This window comes from Rhipicephalus microplus, chromosome X, assembly GCF_043290135.1.
Source record: "Rhipicephalus microplus isolate Deutch F79 chromosome X, USDA_Rmic, whole genome shotgun sequence".
In the NCBI taxonomy this organism is placed as follows: Eukaryota; Metazoa; Arthropoda; class Arachnida; order Ixodida; family Ixodidae; genus Rhipicephalus; species Rhipicephalus microplus.
This window is the reverse complement of record NC_134710.1, coordinates 62,398,488-62,420,890: the sequence shown is the minus strand read 5'-3', so window position 1 is coordinate 62,420,890 and position 22,403 is coordinate 62,398,488. Positions and strand designations below refer to the sequence as shown.

Sequence of the window (22,403 nt, the reverse complement as noted above, 5' to 3'; positions counted from 1 at the left end):
TGCCCTTGAACTTCCAGACTCGTCGCTGGTACCAGACCCAAATTCATCTCAGCCATCGGTGACCCCATCCCCTCACGTGGGGCGATATACAGAGGGGCATAGGGTAGCAGGGCCGTTTGCCAACGTGCCCACTACCACACATCGAGCTCAAGTGGGGCGCCAGCTCGATGTCTCACTGCAGTACTCCAGCCCGACACCAGGCAACAAGACCTCCCTCGAGCCTCAGCAATTGGCGATGGGGCCTTCAAACCCAACACCTCCTGGGCACGTGCAGTCGTCCGCCCCTGTCCTGCCGGATGGGTCACGATATGACACACCCTACCTGTCTACGTTACCAACAGTTCCCAGTGATACCAGCGAGGTCCGTCTTGATCATTCTGAGTCAGTGGTGCGGACCCTGCAGTTATTGGACGCGTGCGTGGACGCTTCTCGTTACCCGGAAGACGTCTCGGTAGAGAAACAAAGGTGCTAACCACCGTCGAGGTCATGGGAATCGAAGGCTTGTCGAGGCAGAGTGATTCTCCTGCTGGCAACACTGCTTTCTACGGTGGCCAGCTCACATGGCGCAGCGAGGTGACGCGTTCGTATGCCCCTCATGTCTGCGGTGGGATGTGCAGCTATGGTGGCGTTAACTTGTATGGACGCCGTGGTACAGAAGCACAAAGGAGCATCATGATTCCTCGCGGCCGCAGAACTAGAGGAGCCAGAGATGGCAGCGCAGAGGCTCCTGCGTCAATGCATGATGGCTGGGAATCGCACCCTGTCCAGAACGCTGACGGGAATGAAGACCAGTGCCCCAAACTGCGCAAACTGAATGGCCTACTGCTGCGGCCGCCTCGAGACAGCCAAGGTCACCCACCAGAGTGTTCAACAGCCCCGCAAGGCGAGTCATGGCGTCCACGAGAGAGACCCCACAGATACAGCCAATACCGCCCGCCATAGACGGTATTGGCAACTCGGGGTTCAAGACCTGCGGGCCGACGACGACCACTGTGAAACACTCAATGGCGTCCACCAGAGCCATCGTCGCCCGACTTTCAAAGCAAGACGCAACGACGGGCACGACAAAGTCAATGGCGTCCACCATAGCCATCATCGCCTTACTTTCAACGCAAGACGCACAGTGGCCAAGACCGGCCTATGCGAGGCAGCCAATGCCGCCCACCAGAAGCATTAGTTCTACCTATGATTGATTGATTGATATGTGGGGTTTAACGTCCCAAAACCACCATATGATTATGAGAGACGCCGTAGTGGAAGGCTCCGGAAATTTCGACCACCCGGGGTTCTTTAACGTGCACCCGAATCTGAGCAAACGGGCCTACAACATTTCCGCCTCCATCGGAAATGCAGCCGCCACAGCCAGGATAGTTCTACCTATGGCGGTTAATAGCCTAGGTCCTCTGAATGTTTTCGCCGTCCAAAAAAAGGACCCGTGCCAGCGAAGGGCAAGCTTGGCAGGACTGGCATGCACGCAGCGTGGCCGAGTGTATTGATGACAAGTGCAGTGCCGCAGGCATGGGCGCATACCCGGCGAGAGGAAAAAGAGAACGAATGAAGTTAGATAAAAAAACAACCGACCCAGCGAAAGGGTGCTGTATATATATATATATATATATATATATATATATATATATATATATATATATATATATATATATATATATATATATTGTAGGGGATTATTTTTACGTCTTGGGTTTTTTTTTCAACGTGCACCCAACTGCACGGACGCGGCCAGCCTGGCGGGGTATTGAATCCGCATCCCCTAGCTCATACTAGTTGGCCATCGTGGTCGAAGGCTTTGTCATTAAAGCGGAACACCATTCTTGTTACATATAACTGACGAAGCCTGTTTAAAAAGTGCCAACACGCTTAAAAGCATTGTCTTAAGATATAAAGCAAAATAAACGTGGGGAAGCTGCCTCGGTATCTCTAAAAGGGGTGTTTTTTTAAGCAAACCTTTTTTTTTTTACAGCTAACCCATGACAGTAAGGCTTCCGTTGTTATCCCGCATTCACTTTATTTGAAAGCGGAAACACTATTCGGCAGCTTAATTGACGTTGACCCAGCTGATTAACTCAAATTCGTTAGTGAACTGTGCAGTTGTTTACTTGAACGTCATTGTTCATTCTAGATCGTTGTAGTTCTTGATAATTGACGGGATACCCATTTCTTGGAAATCACAAAATTTTGACTCATTTCCACATATTTGTCATTGAATTTCAAGGGCGAGATTGAAACTGATCGTTCCCGTCGTGCACGAAGAGTGGCCCCTCTATTACGTATCACCGGAACGAACAGTGACAAGGAAGGGACCAAATTTGAATGAAAGGTGTGCCGCGAGGTTGAATCTCGTGAGAAAAATCGGCAATCATTTTGAAATACACGAGTATACAGCTTATTGTAGGCGTGCCATGGGTGGTGTCTATCTCTTTCTTTCTTAAATATTTAAGGGGCGCCAAAAACTATTGTGTTTTTCTGGAAGAAGAGACGATGCATTGACTGCCCAGACACTTCCCAGACATGCTTCCCAGAAAAAGAAAAGGTTAGTATTGGGATGCTTTCGTGCGTTATTGGAAATAAAAAGAATACGCACCAGACCGCGAAAATGCCCTGACACATGAGAGCTAACTTGCACCTTTTCACTAAAACACATGGCCGTGACGCACCTTGGTTCAAATTTCGCTGCTTTCTTATCGCGAGTAGTTCCGGACTGACGCAATAGAACGGTGGCGCTTTATGCGCAACTGGTGCTATTAGTTCCAACATCGCCCCTCAAATTCGATGACGTTATTTTCAAACAGCAGGCCACTGCAATTTGAGAAAATTGCGTATGCCATAAATTTGCACACAATACAACTTTTAATATAAGCACTGGTCTTCAAGTGAATATTCAAAATTGTATTGTCGAACTGTCGTAATACGTTGCCACAGTGTCATTTTATCTACGGCAAAATATTTTTTCTCAACGTGAAGTTGGTGCGTCAAAACGACAATAGCCTCGCTGTGATATAATTTTCATTAGAAAATATATAGTTCTAAAGATAAAGCAAAAAACAGAGACAATTTGTTCATTCACGTTTATAAGGCATACGGTATTGTGGAAGCAGTCACTACACTGTTTTAGAAGGCTTTTGTGAATAATATCTGATATATTCAACGCGAGAACTGACGAGTGTACTCACCCACGGGCGCTCAGTTCTATTCTGTTATAACTTGATTGCTGAGGAGAGATTGATGTGTATAGCACCTTGGCTACTCCATTGCTCGCTACACCCTGCAGAAAAAAAAGTTAGTGGTACATAACTAAACGAGCAAAAAAAAAATCAGACAACCCACCAAAAAATATAGAAAAAAGCGTGGCGATGGCAGTTAACTGGCAAGGTTGGATTTACACTGCGAGGCTTACAAGTACACATTTCTGTCCAAATTAAATACACAGTATGCACTGGATACTTCATAGACAGCTGCACACGACTGTCGTCTGTGTAGTTCAGCGACAAATTTGAAATATTTTAGCGAGGCGTTGTAGCCGACTTCATGGACGAGAACAGAAGTGGAGAGGACACATGTCTTGACTAGCAATCCCTGTTTTGTGCTTGTCCAAAAAGTTGGCCAGAACCAACTCTCTGTATGCGTTCAACGAGCTTAGCCAGGCACAATTAGAAATAGATGTGTGCCTTGTGTCAGATGCTTTGCAGGCTGCGATCAAAGTCATTTGTTGCTTTAGAACACTTAATTGAGGTGACATTCATTTACTACATTTGTGATGACGGAGGAGTTTTTTTCCTGTTCATTTTTTTCTCGGACAAGTAGTTTAATGTAAGAACGCTGGAGGGAGGGGTGGGGGCATATAAGAGAACAGGAAAAACCGTCCATATCCGGCCCGCAGAGCGCTGTCATAAAATAAAAGTCTCAGATCTGCTTTTTACATATTCGGATGGCTCGTCATTAAATGCTGCCACCGGAAAGCAATTAACAAATGAAAATGACATAGTCTCGCGCACAAATTGTTTTCCCGTTCATATGCATAATCATACTCGTTTGCATACTGAAGGAGTAAGTGCCCTGTTTTCTCGTGGTAATTACGGACGTGGACCGCAGTGAAAGCTGCAGGTCGAACTAAGGCTGTGAGCATTAGGCACACGTCTCGGGGAGTTATTTCCCCGAAGAGAGGCGTCAGAATATCAGGGGCTATAGCGTAAAAAAGATCAAAAATAAAAAGGGCAAAAATGATGAAAGTAATTGCGTATATGACAGGATATGAAGTAAACGACCAACTACAGAGCCGGCAAGGTATTCGGTCGAAACATTCTGGGTGGATATGGCAATGTAATTAGGCACGGCGCGTTGACATATGAGCCAGGAATCATTCAGTAACGACAATAATACACAAGCTCCTTAGTAGCCCCGATGTTACGTTGATATTTCTACATGTTTATTTTGGTTTTGCTTTGTAACAGAAATTGAGAAAGAAACCGTTAAACGTGAATTAAAAGGCACGAAGAATAGGTTAAAGCTTAAAGGTGACATGTAAGCGTATGGTCGGAGACCTACAGATAGGGGGGGGGGAGGGGGGAGGGGGTCTCTGATTGGAGCGCAATAAACTGGCAGCAACAGGAAGCATGTTCACTTTTGACGTAATATACAGGATGGTAGAAGGAATAAAGTGCCCACCTGCCTCACTAACGTATTGCAAGAAATATACAGTTGAAACTCGTTACAAAGAGCGCTGCTATAGCGAATACACAATGACATCTTTTGACATACGAGCTGTGTAAGTTTAATCTGTGGTCATGCCGAAAGTTAATAGAAAACTATCAGCATTATAAACGCCCATCGACCTTCGATATACAAAGTTTCAAGCATTACCATAAAACTCCACTCAGTAAAGTGGAGAGGAGGAAGGAGGAGAGAAAAAAAGAGACAGAGAAAAATAAAGAAATAAAATAAATTTACTTGGGCAGGTTTGCGGATTGGAGCATGAGTACCCACGCTCCAGAAGCAAGCGTCATAACAACCAGGCTAGGCATTTACGCTTGCAGAGCATGCCGTTAATGGAAGCATATAAGTGCGTTGCTGTAGAAGCCCTATGGATATCTTGCCACGAGCAAAAGAAAAAAATGATAGAAGGAGAAAGAGAGAGAAAGGACGAGATTAAAAAAAGAGAGAAAGAGTGCTTAAAAAAAAGGCCAGACACCACCACTACGCGAATCATGACAAGTGGACTAAGCTCTGGGTATCGTATATGACTGAGAAACCCACACGTTGCCCGAGCGTGGCCCGATACAATGTAAATTTAGTGACATAAAGCTACGTAATTTGACATAAAGAGTCGATAACAAGGCTAGGTCCTACGGTCCATAAGTTGAAGTCGGCGACTGGTATTGAACTGAAGTCGGTGACTATAGTATATATGCAGTTCTGCAGTGACGTACGCAGAGATGCTTGTTTGTGTACTGCATACGCTCAACGGGGAGTAGCTCGATACTCTGGCAGACGATAGAAAAAAGCGCGCGGGAGCACGCGCTAAGAGCATTGACGCGCCAAACAATGCGCCATCGGCGAACCCTTGGCCCAGGGGCAGCACTGCCCCGAGCAGCAAGTCGGCGGGCCTCGCGGGCCACAGCCGGCTTCTGGGCCTCCACCGCAGCGCGCCGCCGCCAGCAGCTTAAGTAGCCCGACGTCTATGAAGCCATTACGCGTTCCGCGGCGCCTCGCCAAGAATACGACCGCATTAGAATTCCTGAGGCAAGAAGAACAGCGCGCGCTTTTTTCTGGGCGGCGGCCAGAAAGAGCACCGCAGCACTTCTCGCCAAAAGTACAATGGGCATTAGCGAGCAGCGGCTGCTCCCTTCACCGTATTTTGTCTGCACTTATTTCTCCTCAGCTGGGAAGAAAGAATAAAATAAAATAAAAAATATCTAGCCTAGTGGAGATGCATGGAAGGGTAGAGATAGGGACACCAAGACGTGGATTGAGGGATGATGAACAAATAATGCATTTTGCATTAATTTTGTCTGAGCATTGCCTGCTGCGCTGTCAGCCGTTCATCTTGCAGCTGCACGCAAATGGGCTCAAATCACTGTGACCACTACTTCTTTCTCTGCCCATAAAATATATCTCCGCTCGCCGCCTTTTTCGCGCCGCAGTTTGTGGCCTCAAGAAAAATAGAAATAGGAAAAGAGAGCCGGGAAGAAGGATTTGAAGCACCATACTTCCACACTCCCTCGTGGTATAATCCGCAGAAAAACGTTTACGCAGTTTGATTTATGCTGTAGCATTCAAGCAATAGACTTGGAATGACTGTGGCACTTTCTTTCAGCTGCCTTGACTTCTGATCCCTGAGGTTGTCGCTACCAAGACATAAAAAAAAAGAAATAGAGTTATTACAAGAGTGCCAGCTACACAGCGTGATTTAACACATGTTGTTCTTGCCTTCTAATCCATGTGCAGAAGTTGAAAGAAAAAAAAGAAAGAGAATGCGAAAAAAGGAGCATATCAGTGAGTGTCTAAAAGACTAATGTGCACATACACGAAAAGTATTTACCCAGAGAATACGGCTTTCAAGACTTAATAAATCCTCGTCACGAATGTTGACTTGAAGGGTCGTAAAATTTGAAAAGCTTATGAACATTAAAAGTAAAGAACTGTTCACATATATTTGTCATTTTTACGTTGACGTATGCATATATGCACGGTAGGTGTTATGAGAAACCGTCTGTACACATATGTAGCTACTCTATAATACGCTGTTTTTCGCTGATTGTCACCAATACGCTTTACGCTTAGACGCTACCATTTGAAGGCCTCATAACTAATCAAAAACCTGCTGTATTTATTAAGGTGGAAGGTATCAGTGGAGACAGAAGATTATTACTATTGTGTTTGAAACTGTATTTTATTGCACTGATGATATAGAGGAAAATTTATACAAGCGATGTTTTAAACAATGTGAAAAATTGTTAAATTCATCATGTTAATATTATTATTATTATTATTATTATTATTATTATTATTCAAACCACTTGTGATATATTAATAAGCTGCTTCCACTCCTGTTGACAAAGCCCTATTATGAAATTGCGAACACAGATAAAACAAGAAATTTTTTTATAAAGTTGCACCATAACTTATCAGCAGGGATTTATGGGTGGTCACTGTACTGATAAATAACCACGCAACGCCACAGAGAGAAGGTATGATGCAGTACTAGGAACCAACGACGGCTTTTACATATGACATGTATGTTCAAGCTTGTGAACATAATGATAAATCCGAGCTGGGATTAAAATAAGGGCTGCCCTCCATTGTCTACCGAAGATTGCCCCGTAATTAAGGGATCCTGAAGGAAAACAAACAATTTTGTAGTATTAGCTCACTACTATTTCACAATACTATTTCACAATGAAATCTGCTCCCACGATCAGCTACCGCAATCACCGACACATCACGTTTTAAGGTTGTATTTTTTTACAAAACCTGTTTGGCGCTGCTTGATTTCTGCATTGTGTTATATATGTGTATATATGGATGGATGTATGTGTATGGGTACATGTGTGTCATGTCCTTTTTGTATTTTGTTGTTTTTGAGAGTGTTTGTTGTTCTTTGCTTAGTCCTTGAACATGTACTATCTGCATTATCGCTACTGCTACGTTGTCTTTGTTGACGTAGTTTATATATAACGTAATTCTGTATTATTCTGCCAATTATTGAAATTTTGCTCTTGTATATATTTATCAAGTGTTGTTTCTCATTTTTATATATAACATGCCCCTCTCCTCTGTAATGTGAAAACCCTGAGGGTATAATAAATAAATAAATAAATAATTAAATAAATAAATAAATAAATAAATAAATAAATAAATAAATAAATACTTACACCACCACGCTACCTTGGAGAAGAAGCTTAGTATAAGAGAAGAAACGCTCTAGAAAAGAAAATGGCTGATCTCACGTACTGTGGGAATCGATGATATGCGAAGCACAAATGAGGGAGGTTGATATGTCACTTTAAAATCAGCACAAAGTTACGAAGCGGACGTGTATTATGCTGTACATGACTTCCATGTCATGATTATCATGTTTCCGCCTGGAATTTCTGTTTGTCGTCCATTCACGTCACGCAATACCAAATTTGGTATAAGTGAAGCTAGCGAAATGGCCGTGAGCAGCTGTCAGCGTAACATGTAGTGATGTTCTACATAATACGCATGTCATGATTACCATAATTGGACGTGTTATTTACCTTTGTTGTCTATTCCCGTCACGTGATACCAAATTTGATATAAGTGAAGCTAGTGAAACGGCCGTGAGCAGCTGTGAGCGTAGCATGTAGTGATGATCTACATAAAACGCATGTCATGATTACCATATTTGGACGTGTTATTTACCTTTGTTGTCTATTCCCGTCACGTGATACCAAATTTGATATAAGTGAAGCAAGTGAAACGGCCGTGAGCAGCTGTGAGCGTAGCGTGTAGTGAAGATCTACATAAAACGCACGTCATGATTACCATAATTGGACGTGTTATTTACCTTTGTCGTCTATTCACGTCACGTGATACTAAATTTATATAAGTGAAGCTAGTGAAACGGCCGTGAGCAGCAGTGAGCGTAGCATGTAATGATGATCTCCATAAAACGCATGTCATGATTACCATAATTGGACGTGTTATTTACCTTTGTTGTCTATTCCCGTCACGTGATACCAAATTTGATATAAGTGAAGCTAGTGAAACGGCCGTGAGCAGCTGTGAGCGTAGCATGTAGTGATGATCTACATAAAACGCATGTCATGATTACCATAATTGGACGTGTTATTTACCTTTGTCGTCTATTCACGTCACGTGATACTAAATTTGGTATAAGTGAAGCTAGCGAAATGGCCGTGTGCACGCTGTGAGTGTAGCATGTAGTGATGATCTACATAAAACGCATGTCATGATTACCGTAATTGGACGTGTTATTTACCTTTGTTGTCTATTCCCGTCACGTGATACCAAATTTGGTATAAGTGAAGCTAGCGAAACGGCCGTGAGCAGCTGTGAGCGTAGCATGTAGTGATGATCTACATAAAACGCATGTCATGATTACCATAATTGGACGTGTTATTTACCTTTGTCGTCTATTCCCGTCACGTGATACTAAATTTGGTATAAGTGAAGCTAGCGAAACGGCCGTGAGCAGCTGTGAGCGTAGCATGTAGTGATGTTCTACATAATACGCATGTCATGATTACCATAAGTGGACGTGTTATTTACCTTTGTCGTCTGTTCACGTCACATGATACCAAATTTGGTATAAGCCAAGCTAGCGAAACGGCCGCGAGAACGCTATGAGCGTAGCATGTAGTCATGTTTTACATGACATGCATATCAACATTATTATGTTTGGACGTGTCATTTACCTTCGCCGTAGTCACGTAATACCGAATTTGATACATTGGAAGCTAGTGAAACTGTAGCGAGCGCATCATGAGCGTGGTAGGTTGTAATGTTCTTACGTGACATACATGTCATAATTATCATGTTTGCACAAGTCATATACCTTCGTCATCCATCCACGTCACGCAATGCCAAATTTGGTACACTTGAAGCTAGAAAAACGGCCGCGAGCGCACCATGAGTGTGATTTGTGGTCATGTTCTTACGTGGCACGCATATCGCGACTATCATGTTTGGACGTGTCATTTACCTTCATCGTCAGTTCGCGTCACGTGATACGAAATCTGGTATATGTTAAGCTAGCAAAACAACTGCGAGCGCATCATGAGCGTGGCATGTAGCCATGTTCTTGCATGACACGCATCTCATTATTATCATGATTGCACCAGTCACATACCTTTGTCATCCATTCACAACACGTAATACCAAATTTGGTATATGTGAAGATAGCGAAGTGACCGCGAGCGCACCATAACCGTAGCGTGTAGCCATGACTTGCATGCCATGCATGTCATGATTTCCACGTTAGGGTCTGTCACTTATGTTCGATATGCCGTTATGTCAAACCATACAATTTTTGCAATATATCATGTGAACGAAATCACCGCAAGAGCAGCAAGACCACGATATGTAAATCATGATATGCATGACATACATGCCATCATTTTTATGTTAAGACTTGTCATTTATGCTTATCACACGCTCATGTTATGCCATACCAATTGTTGTATAGATACCATCATCGAAACGGCCAGGAGAGCTAAAACTCCAAGGTGGCCAGATAGATATAGATAGATAGATAGATAGATAGATAGATAGATAGATAGATAGATAGATAGATAGATAGATACACAGACAGACAGACAGACAGACAGACAGACATATAGATAGATAGATAGATAGATAGATAGATAGATAGATAGATAGATAGATAGATAGATAGATAGATAGATAGATAGATAGATAGATAGATAGATAGATAGGTGCCATATTAGGTGCTTACCGTACGCAAAGAATTGCTATTTAAAAATGCGGGTGGCGACGCCTCCTTGAGGTTACCGCACGAGCTCACCATGATGCCATGTATTTTGATGGCACCAACCGGGTCCTATACGTGATTGTTTGTGGCTAAGTTTCATTTACACTGTGTTCTCAGAACACAACCTCTTAACATATCGAGTTTTAATATGATTTATATGTGGGGTTTGATGTCCCAAAACCGCCATATGATTATGAGAGACGCCGTAGTGGAGGGCTCCAGGAATTTCGACCACCTGGGGTTCTTTAACGTGCACCCAAATTTGAGCACACGGGCGTATACAACATTTTCGCCTCCTTCGAAAATGAAGCCGCCGCAGCCAGGGTTTGATCCCGCACCTGCGAGTCAGCAGCCGACTACCTTAGCCACTGGAACACCATGGCGGCGCAACGAAGCCAGTTTTAGAAAACTTCATTAAAACCAATGTGGACAAGATACGCAAAAAAAGCCTTTGAAATTTGTGACGTCACACTGACGTTAACGCACTTTGCTTTCGGCACAAAATTTTGAAATAAACATTGACGCTTACATCCTATCTTAATAAAAAACCTATAACGATGTAATTATTTATAGTAGAGTTCACGAAGAATGATTTTACCTGTATAAGTTGATGTGACGTTTCCCTTCAGCGCCTTTTTTATATTCGTCATGATGCTTCTAAGCTCGAAGTCGTGATAGCTTTAGCAGTCAAGATGTCATCTTTTGCTGTCGGTCGATTCTAATCTTCGGCGCTTCTGCACAGCGTTACTCACTATCTACACAGTTTCACTCCCAGTATAAGGCCTTCATTCAATACAAGCTAGATTTTATTTCGACACTGGCAGAGCTCTCCCTTGTTCGCGCGGGGTTCCCATGAGGACCATCGCAGATCTGACATAAGAGTGCTCTTTGCACTCACTTTCAGTCTTATGCTGCTTTCCCCTCCGAACTTCATGGCATGCGCTGGGTTTACAGCCAGCCAAATGCGCCGATGATTTGATTCTTATACTTTGTGAAACAGCTGAGAGCCTCGGTCCGTACAACATTTGGAAGACGCAGTGGGTTTCGCCATCCAGAAATAATCTTTCAGAAAGCTAATAATTTGGTCTCGAAGTCATTGAATGCTTTTTGTTCTTTTCTCCCTCCTCCATTTTCACTATAGGATTACCTCACCTGACCATGCTGAGTTTTTGTTTTGTTTCTCCTTTGCAGTGTGACAATCGGAGAAATAGACGGGTGGCCAACACCCGTTCAAGTGCGCAAGACAAGAGACAGACGCTTTTATCACAATGTCGTGTTCTCGAAGCCTGTGAGGCACCGCCATCATCATCCATCTTCTCCGCTGATACGGAGACACCTTGAATCCGCTCGACCCAAGACGTCCATTACGCAACAAATGAACCGAGCAAATCAGTGCGACGCAGCCGCGTTTCGAGTCTCGCCGACGACGAACGTTGGAGTCGTGCGCGAAGGACTGAGCTGCGTGGCAGAGGGACAGGCCGGCAGTGCTCCCTGCACCGCAGTTCGATTTGAATACGGCTAATGAGCTGGACGAAGTAAGAGAAGAAAGTTTTTCTGAAAAACTGGCTGAAAGGCTGAAAGCACACAAACACTCGTGTCACACGTGCGCATACTACATACTAGCAAAACGGAAACGCATTCCCCTAACCCAGCCCTTGCCCTAATGACTTTCCTCGACTCGATTTCTACCCACCCTTCTTTTATGTCCTCGCACATTTATTAGATGCGTTTGTGTAACGTTTTTTTTAAACGCTCTTATTACATTATCGGATTTATCAAGTGGGTATCAAGGAGTATATCGTCACGAGAACTGCTGCAAATCCGATAAATTCGATGTGACGTCCGGAAATAATTCTTTATCTTTCACTTTTTTGTTGCTTTTTTTCCGCTTTGCTCTTACGCCTTCTCAACAGTAATTAGGCCTGCTTAGCTCGTGAATCGGAGCAAGTTTTCCACAGATTAATGGCTTCAGGGTCTTTAGAGAGAATACAGGATTGTTGAATTATAGCAACAACGCGCAATGCGCGTAAAACATCGGAAGGTGCGGGTTTGTCGCTATCGTACACGTGAATCCTGGCGAACGCTGAAAACGGGCGAGGCGACGAGTAGTCTCTCTAACTTTACAGTGTACTTTTATCCCTGAATTTTCTCTCTGCTACCAGAATGCACTCTAAGAACACAGCAAGTGCCGGCACCTTTAGGTCTGAATGAAAATTCGTGCAGTCGTACTGTGTAGTGTTCTCCCTCTGCTTTTGTCCGAGTGAAGCGCGAGAGCTCTATATAAAATGGGATTAACGTCGAGATGAGCCGTTACACCATGAAAAGGGTTCGCCGACGACTTCTTTTTCCTCAGAGTGCGAGCAACTTGGCACACGTATTGCGTGCCGAAATGGCGTGCCTTGATGATAACAAAAAAAAAGGGCTCCAATGGTTTTCGTGACGTGTGCGCACGTTATTGCAATTTGTGCTTTCCATTTGGGAAACCTCATTGCGCTAATTTTTTGTTTCGTCGTCCCTGAGGCTCAGTACGTGTTCTGCAGCTTTTAACGATTCCCACGAAACCGCAAAAGTTGCGTTAGAGTTTCTTAAATAGTATTACACATTTATCCTATAGGGGCGACACCATTCAAAGAACGCAGGAGTGGTAGAGTAGCAGACGTGAGCAGCAGCGTTGATGGAATCACCTTGGGGAGCTGCGTACACCCAGAGCACGTAGACGAACGCATTTATGGATTGTGTACTTTGCACTTTTTTTGTGCACAAAAAATTTAGTCACGTATTCTGCCAACAGTCTTCCGCATACACCGAATCCTTAGCGTTGGAACTGCAACTTACAACATCAATTCCTTGCTCGGATACAACATTACTTCGGCTCCTCTAATTCAAATCAGAACACACGAACATTTGCTCCTTCCTAGTGAGTCGACCATGCATGCATATGTTACTTTTGGGGAACTCAGCAGACTGTTGAATAGCTATTGTGACTTTGGCAACGATTTCGATTCCGGATCGTTTTTATCCGAACAGCATCGAACTGGTGCCATACAAGACTGTTTAAAAGGGCCAGAGCCCTTGTGCCGCGCCCGGCCGTGTGAAGTGCTGACGAAAAAATTAAAAAAAAAAAACAAGATCATTTTGTAAGATCGCTAGGTCACTGAAAACGTACACAGACTCGGTGTGCACTTTCACGTGGGCCCGAAGCTATTTTGCCATTTAACACCATTATTTCCCTCTTTTAATTCACATGACACGTTCCTGAACTACGGAAGCGAAAAAACAAGGACAGAAAAGAGCGCTGACTTTCAACAAAGATTTAATGCCGGAGTGGTGTACATATATAGGCGAAAAATGAGAAAAATGGGCATGCGTAGAAGGGTGCAGGAACAACTACTGCGATACAATGTCAGCAAAACTCTTGTCTCTTGTTGAATGGGCTGAAAAAACAAATACACATGTAACTTAAAAAAGATCGAGATACGCTATCTCCTTTTGCAACAACGCAACCGATGGGCAACTTACACACGTGAGATAATTGAAGCTTATCAAATACACAAGTTTGACGGTAAATTTGCAGCAAGATTGCTGAGAAGTTTTTCAGTTTTTGCACGAGCAATCCTGCTAGAATAGTTTTGGTAGGCCTCCATTCAGAAAGCCACGAAACGAGTGGCCGCACGTACGTAAAAATACTTACTGCAGCCTATATAGGTCGAAGTACTTAGGCAAGTCTCAAAATAGCTGACGCGTTCAAACAACACAAGTAAAACTATTTATCAACGCCCCATACAATGGTCTCGTGCTTATGGCACTCGACTACTGACGCGTAGGTCACGAGATCAAATCCCAGCCGAAATATGCGGCGTACAAAGAGCAGAAATGAAGTTCGCGGAAAACCGAAACGAGACAGCGAAATCCGCACCACACTTGCCAACATGGCGAGCCGCACAGTAAGAACTGCAAAACCAGAATGGTTACTGCCTATTTTCGTTTACCAGGGCTTTTGACCCCAGTTAGTCGTGGACTTCCGAAAAGGCGGGGTCGCCGCAAAGGATGTGGGCCACCAAACCATCAGCTTCAAGTTCAGATGTTTCGGCTGCGTCAAGTTTCTTTCGTTAACCAGCGCAAAAGGTATACCTTGAACTGCTCAGGCGGTAGCAATCATGGAGGGTGCAGGAGGCATTTCAGGCTAATTATATAGGAAGTGGGGTTCTACGCAGAATTCGTGCTCTGAGAGAAGTCGCACGATAACGAGAAGTGCGGCTCGTACGCTGCTCTCTCTCGAAAAAAAAAAACGTACATTTACCGCAACGAAGAGACAAAACGACGAAAAACTTTACGCATTCATCAAGAGAATGATAGTGGATTGATATAATACACTATTTTTTTATCATTCTGGATACTTTCGATACCTTGTAATACAATTATAAAGGACGCTGTTTCAGGTCCAGTGAAATTCGAATTATTGAGCTTTTACTCGATGTGTATCTTGATGTCAGCTTTAAATTGCTTTATTTCACCTTATGATTATCCAACAAACTATATTTTCTTTAAAAAACGCATTGTAACATTTAGGTTTTTGAAATGCAAATGTAGCGATTTTTGTTTTGCATTTGAGAAATTTATTTGGGAACTCATTTCAAAATTGGAAAAAATCTCGTTCCAAAATTGGGGAGATAAACCGCTCGTCCTTCCCGGATAATTTTTATAAATGCAACAGTCGATGCCCCGCATTTCAACATCACACAGACACACACACACACACACACAAATCAGTGTGAAGTGGCTTTTATGCCTCACACCCCCCAATGAGATTTTAGGGACATGTATGCACATGCAGTACTCACTTTTATTTTCGCCACATCCCTGTTACGTCTAGTAATATTAGGACACGTTGCGCTGTACCTATTAGGAGTGTGAGTTTTTTCAGCAGTGCAAGAAAAGTCATGAATTACCAGCAATTCATTGCAGAGCCAACGACGTCCATGCGCTATAGAATCTCAGCTAACGGCTTTTGCCATTTGGTCTTTTATATATAAATGGCGCAGTCGTTTTCACACACGCATGGCTTCATTTGGCTTCTCTTACTTATACAGCGCAAAGATATGGGCAATTTGGTGGGTGTACAATTTGTGCATCTTAGCAAGCGCAGCGGAACAAACTCTAAAGAAAGCACTCCTCTTCGCGCGTTTCTTTCTCCTGTTTGTTTCACTGCACTTACTAAGATGGGCAAGGCCTTGCTTTAAGGGTGCTACTTATCCGCTAACTTTTCCGTTTTGTAGACTGGCTACGATGGTGTTTAGAGGAATTTATTTTCAGAAAGAGTGGAAACTCATAAGATTGCATGAGAAAGTTGCATCAAAACAGAACATGCACAGACGCACAAAAGTTTATTATGAAAAATTTGTATACATATGTTCGCTGCATGTCAAATAAAAGGCACACATAAAAGCGTGAATATGTACATTTTGCGTATTTATATGGCGTTTCTGCCGGTACTGAACAAGCATCAGCTTACCAAAACCAGGCAGGACAAAAGACAGTCTTCACGCGTCACTAATAGACGAACACGAAAGGGCAGGACCAGTGCCGAAAGAATTCGTCCTCACTGAGAAAGAAAAGTTACTCCAAATGAACAGATAGTATGTACAGTTGCTCCAAGAACGGGAAGAAAGCATGCTACGGCAACGGTCTGCTGCGACCGCCTCGCAGCGAAAACCATCTGGCCCATGGGCCGTTCAACATTTCATGGATTGCAGTGCCGCCTTTACTCTTCGGTGGCCGGAGGGGCGTGCAGAGCGGCTTGTTGAGCGGCTTGTTGAGAAACACGGGTCCCTCCAAACATTGGCTGTATTATATCGCAGTTTCTTTGTATGCCGGACCATGACGTCGCTTCAACATGCGCCATGAAAATAGATCGATCACGCGTTGCAAGAGGCTGCGCAGGTCTATGTCTGATCATAGGCTGCGACTGCCCCTCCCCCCCCCCCCCTCAACAAAAAAATGATTGCTTTGCATAGCGTAGGACCTCAGTGTGGGCACAGGCGTTGTGACGATACAGCGCTATGGTTGCCCCCGCCAGAGAGACGGCGTTTCGGTCCGCAAGGGGATGTGTAACTTGGTTGCAGAATATGGACCAGCTCCTCAGAAACGCGACGAGGAAGCGAACACCCATCAACTGAGCTGTGCACACGCCACTGCCTTAAAAGAGCATCCCAGTCATCCATACCAGACGTACCGCTTGACACATGTATTCATCTTTTAACTGAATAAGGGCACGCACACAGACACGAACAGAACAGGAATTCGCACAGACCAAAAGATCCATGACCTGGCAAGTGAAACAGCAAAAAACAAAAATGGGGCTATAAAACACATGCCTATTCAGTTAAAAGATGAACTAATACCAACTCGCCCAATTATCCGTGCTACTGCGACACATGTATTGCCCGTGACAAATTTGACCGAGTGCGCGCGTCCCGGAAAACGCAAACATCAAGGCGCCATGGTTTCTCTTAAAATGAAAATGAAATTTCGAGCTTTTAAGAGAACTGGAAGATGGCTAGAGATTTACACAGGAGAACAGCAGAACACATAAATTGGAGTCAAACGCCTTTGAAGTACGTGAAATACAAGCCCAGTCGAGCGTGCTGCATGATGGTTCGCGCCGCCACGTCGAAGCATATGCTTCCCTGAATGACATTGTGCACATTCAGTAATGAAAAGTGCTGGACAAGGCGTCACAGCTCGCTTGAATTCCATGCAGACCTACCCTACAACTGTGTGTTGAAGTCAGCGACTGTTGAGTAATACAACGTTTAGACCACATGATAGACGATTTAGAGTACGAGGGAGAGAAATAAGCCGACCCTGGCTCACTGTGCTTAGAAAAATAATTGATTATATATGTGGGATTTAATTTACCAAAAATATTATATGATTATGAGAGACGCCTTAGTGGAGGCCTCCGGAAATTTCGACCACCTGGGGTTATTTAACGCGCAACCAAATTTGAGCACACAGGCCTACAGCATTTCGCCTCCATCGGAAATGCAGCCGCCACAGCCGCGATTCGATCCCGCGACCTGCGGGTCAGCAGCCGAGTACCTTAGCCACTAGACCACGAAGGCGGGGCTGTCTAGAAAAAGTTCAATGATTTACAATACTTGGTAGTCTGACACGGGAGGGCAGTTAGCCGTCCCAACACCAAACACGAAGCCACCGTGATTATGTGTGTTTAGAAAAATTGTTTAACGATTTTGAGCACTAGGTACTCTACTATGGGAGAGCATAGAGCCGTCCCGTTTGCTGTACTGATATAGAAAAAGATTTATTTTCTGCCACACCATAAAGACAATATTTCAGAGAGGTACATTTCAGCTGAAGAACCGGGAAACTTCCGGAGATAATACAACACCTATTGTCGAAACCGATCACAATCTAAGCACCAAATGCTTTCTGTTGGCTTATCCCAACACAAGAACACACAGGACAGGTATCTTTCCTAGCAAATAAACAAAACCACTTGCAATCACATATGCAAAAACCAGTACAACACACCATATTTCACGTCTTTGAGGTATCGGCCTTAACTCGGCCTGATAAGACCGTGTCATGGCACTGCAACATCTGGGAGCGCCACTGTGAGCTGCACTTTTTTATTAACCACTACCAAAAAAGGACACGACCAGTGCCGCAGGAAATCTGCTTCGCCGTGTGTTTCGATTGGAGACTCAAGATAACTGAGCAGTGTTTGCCTAAACTGCGCTAAAAGCGGCCACTGCAGCCGCAAGCGTTGCCGACGGATACATGCTCTGCAGCGATTCCGCCAAAGGACGTACTCGCCCGCGGCGATTACCAGCCTCCCGATAGCGCCTCGTGGGCACCGGCCTCTCGTGTAGTAGTGTACGATCCGTAATCCTGGCATACACCTGTGGATAATCCTCCAGAAGGTCTTCGCTACTACACACGTTGGAACGGCATGAGCTGCAGTATCGTTACCACCGCAGTTGGGGCACCTAGCGTACTGTACTAGCCCCCACCTCTGTAAACGTTCTAGGGTCGGCAAAATTCGCCACGCTCGTTGCCATTGAACATCTGCTACCGGTTTGGGTAGCCTGCCTGAGGTTAGCTCTGCCCAGGGGAACGTTGGTGGCGGGCTACTTTGCGACGATCGGGCACACACCAAAAGTTCGCACATCCGTGCTGGTGACACTTCTCTAGGTTCGAGGTCAGGATCCACAGTTGCGAGTTCGCGAAACAGTGCTACGAGTGCTTTGTAGTAGGGCGGGGGGTTTTCCGCAGTTGGGCACAGATTTTCTAGTGCTCGAGGAACCAGAACTCTGCGCAGTGGACCCAAAAAAAAACATGGCAAGTGGCCTTGCGGGTGCCCCAATGTCGTCTAACACTCTTAACAGTGTCTTCAGTGCGAGTAGCTGTGACGTCGTTGCCAGACACGGGAGACCAAAGCCTCCGCGACCCCGGGGTAGACGTAGTGAGTCTCTACGGAGCCGCTCTGTGCTCCCGTCCCAAAAAAAGGAAAACACGGCTCGGCTGAGAACCTGCACCACCGGTGCCGGCGGCAAAACCAACCGCGCTACATAAAAGAAGCGAGCAAGAAAAACGCACTTGATGAGATACGCCTTTTCGGCGAACGAAAACTTGCATCTTATCGCCTTCTGTGTCGAGTCAGTTACTTCGTCGATTATCTGGTTCCAAACTTCCGCCGCTACTCCCGTACGCTCAAAATTAACCCCGAGAATTTTTATGTGTTCTTCTATTTTTAAGTTGCTAGGCAGGCTGTACTGATTACATAAAGAAGTCACACTGAGAACGATAAAGCCGAAGGGACGAGACTTAGTAATGGGCTTGCCCATAATGGTTCACAGTTTTGTCGCTCCTTTTAAATGGGAAACTTGGACATGTTTATTAAGATTCTTTAGGTTGTTCCACACCACTGCTGAGTCACACTTGACATTTCAAGCAGTGGTAAAGGACCTTTAACGTCAAATGCCCGTCGTATGTAGACTGGCCGAGAAAATAAGTAATGTGTGAGCGGAAACCAGCTGTAATCATCCGACGCGGGCGTTGCGGCTCGATGCAATCGGAAAAGGCAGTATAAGAAGGCGAGCGCGCGGGGCATTGCAATGCCGCTGGCGACAAGACAACTGCACAGAAGATGGCGTACGCGGGTCACTATAGTTATTCGGGCATATCAATTGCGACACTCCCAATGGGTTCCGTGTATAGGAATCTAGACACTTCATTGGCCCCACCCCCCGCCCCGTTCACCTGTTGACTTGCATGCCCACTATTAAACGCATTGTTTATGTTTTGTGAAGTAGTTCACAAGTGACGCGAACGTCAGCTAGTTTTTGAAAAATTGCTCCAACTGCGTCTCCGGATTTTGGAACACAGTTTCGCAACTCGTATAATTGAATAGCTCTGCGGGCCGCGTTACAGTCGCCGGACGGGGAAGCGTGATCCCTGCCAAGCGGTGCGGTGGCTGCCGGAAGGTCTCACGCCGCTTGGCTATGCATCCGCTAGGTGGCGCTCTCTGAAGGCTTCGCGTAGGGAGCCTACAGGAACGGCCGTTTTTAGGGTGGAGACACCTTAATAAGTGCCTTCAAGAAACTCAGCCAAAACCAGCGGGCAACGGGGCACGCTGTTGCCAGCTTCCACCAAATTCAGCATAGTTTTCTGTGCGCCGCCATTTTGGAGCCAGCCGCCGCTCCCTCCAGCTACGCGAAGTACGGCGCAACAAAAAGGAGCCGACCGAGTGACAGCGGCGGTTCTCAGGGTCGTGTAAGCGACCCAGTTCTCAAAGTGAGCGCACGAAGAAATTCGCAGCCAACACACAAACACTTGCGACATAATACTGAGGTTACGCTGACACGAACGCAAGCGTGGCAACAGCTCAGACTAGCGAGCGCGTCTCCGTACGAACGCGCGGACGCGTCCCGTTTGTGGGTTTCCTACTCGCAATGCGTGGACGCAGCGACGACAACTTCGGTTATCTACCCTTTCGCGAACACCGCGAAACACATATACGTGTGCCAAATACGAGACGCACTGGTGGGCTCCCAGCCGTCTCGCTTCACTTGAGCCAGCCATAGTTGTCGTCGGCCAGGGCTCGCTGGGAAGCGGAACATTCGCACCCCCTTTCTGTTGTGGTTAGTGCAGAGCGGTACGCAGCATCCAGGCATTCTAAGGCTTCACCGGCAGCGTTAAACACGCTACTGCAACGTTCGACGCCGTATTATTGAGAACTAAACGCAACCGGGCGTAAACGCAGTGTGGGCACCAAGATGGGGCGACAGCGCGGCGTTGCTGTCTGGCAACATTGTGTTTTGGCGGGTGGCGGTGCGTTGGCGGCATGTAGTGGGTCAAAGGCTGACATCATTCTAAAAACGGCCGTTCATGTAGGCTCCCTAGCTTCGCGTCAAGCTCGCGTGAATTTGTACGGGCAGAAGCGATCAGTTGAGCTTCGACGTGCCTGTAAAGTGCTTTATACATGTGAAATTCTCTGTTTTCGTGGTTCGCTCTCGTTTCGGTGCTTTTAAAGCATCCTAGAAAAGTTTGCGCTTGGATTTGGGCCTATTCGCTGGCCAAGCTTGAAAACTTATTCAGTGGCAAAGCCGCTGTTTTGTCCCCGTTTGCGTGACTGGTGAACAAACCCCACAACAACAAACTTTCACTGCCCAATGCACGTAAGTGGAGGAGCTGCTTCACCTGAATACCATGCTTTCTTACCCGCTGTTACGAAGAGACTCCACGGGTCTCTTGGGTAGCGTGTCGCGAGGATCAACGCCCGCCAGGGAGTGTCCACGCAGTAGCAAGGTAGCCAGAAGTGAACTAAACAAAACGGTTACATTTACAAAGTATGTGCAGAACGTGGACGAGGAAGCCGCCGACGCCGAGACCCTCGAAGAGGAAAGTGCTCTACCACCGTTGATACGCGTCCAGCGTCTCTGTGGGACGCCGCAGGTGTCTGTGAAGGGCCTGCCCAGTGTCTATGGCGGACGCACCCAGTGTCTGTGACGGACGCTCTCAGTGCCTCTACAAGGGGAGGCGAGAGAGCACTGCCCAGTGCGTATAGTGAGTTCATAACACTGCACATCGATGAACCCTCCAGTTTGCCCAACGTATACACGACGAGGGTATTATGATAATCATTGTGATGGTTTATTTGGGAACACTTTTTTTTCACAAGAGAACGAATCTTACTGCAGTTTTGACCGTTTCTCTTAGTGCAACCTTATTTTTCATTTTCTAAAAATTATGTGTGACGCCAGCGATAAGAAATTACAACACTCTTCTGCTGCAAGTAAAACTTCTCTGTTTTCGTTTCAACATATCTTCCTTTGAGCTAATTTTAAGAAAGAAAGGGATAAACAATACAATAATCATTTAAAGGGCCGTCAATCCAGCTGCTCCTCTTTGCTTTAACCCACGCTGAGGACACGGGTAAGTGTTTGGGACAAGGATGCGGTAAGGAACAAGTATATTCTCTCTACGCATTTATGCTGATGTGTTGTCGCTTTGTCCTAGTTGTCGCCGGAATCGTCTTGGAAGTTTTTCCGTAAAATCAGTGACCATATTTGATGATTCGGCTTCGGGTGGCTGCAGGGAAAAACGCAAGTTGGTGCTGTCAGTGGGAACTAATAGCTATCCAACACGAATGCAGTTATGCTAATATGGTGGTCAGCCTTTACCACGTCAAGCCTTGCTGGCTTTTTGTTCATGGTTCTTAACATTGTGTAAATGTTGAAATAAAATTTGATTTGATAAGATTTGAAGTGAAATGAGGTTTTCGTGTGCGTTTGCTGCTAGCTATATTCCATTATCATCGCATCAAAAACGAAATAAAATGTTGCTATAAAGAAATCAATGAATAATTCAAAAAGGGCAGTAGAGTTTC

The 22,403-nt window shown here is 45.2% G+C and overlaps 1 protein-coding gene across 3 annotated transcripts in view; it reads right to left on the bottom strand.

Moving 5' to 3' along the window:
• LOC119176103 (uncharacterized) overlaps positions 1-22,403 on the bottom strand; it is a 234,977-nt gene that overhangs the window by 84,897 nt on the left and 127,677 nt on the right. For all 3 annotated transcript variants that reach the window (XM_075876953.1, XM_037427240.2, XM_075876954.1), the window contains exon 2: positions 3,189-3,280. The gene's annotated coding sequence lies outside the window, so the exon portion shown is untranslated. The remainder of the gene's footprint in view (positions 1-3,188; positions 3,281-22,403) is intronic.